The sequence below is a fragment of the Penaeus monodon genome, chromosome 34 (genome assembly GCF_015228065.2).
Source record: "Penaeus monodon isolate SGIC_2016 chromosome 34, NSTDA_Pmon_1, whole genome shotgun sequence".
Taxonomy (NCBI): Eukaryota; Metazoa; Arthropoda; class Malacostraca; order Decapoda; family Penaeidae; genus Penaeus; species Penaeus monodon.
The window spans coordinates 9,439,752-9,440,019 of NC_051419.1; the positions used below are offsets into that span (position 1 = coordinate 9,439,752).

General features: G+C 34.0%; 1 pseudogene; it reads left to right on the plus strand.

Moving 5' to 3' along the window:
* Positions 1 to 268, plus strand: part of LOC119594575 — a 14,936-nt pseudogene that overhangs the window by 1,211 nt on the left and 13,457 nt on the right.

A 268-nucleotide genomic window follows, 5' to 3' on the forward strand; every position in this document is an offset into this window, starting at 1 on the left:
CTCTCTCATTATGCTAAAAGCAACTGGAAACTGATAGATTTCCTGATACTTGATACGCACTGGGGAAATTTTCAGTGTAAAAAAATACACTGTATTTTATGGAGGGAATAGAATAAGCAAATTCCATTTCATTCTGAGTGAAAAATGGTTCTCCATAAGAGTTTATGATTAATACCACAGAAAATTTCCGTGAAAGAGGACTGTCTTGGTTAATTGTCCTTATCTTCCTATAGTAGTTAGATCACTCTGCAAAAGAATCATTCATCCT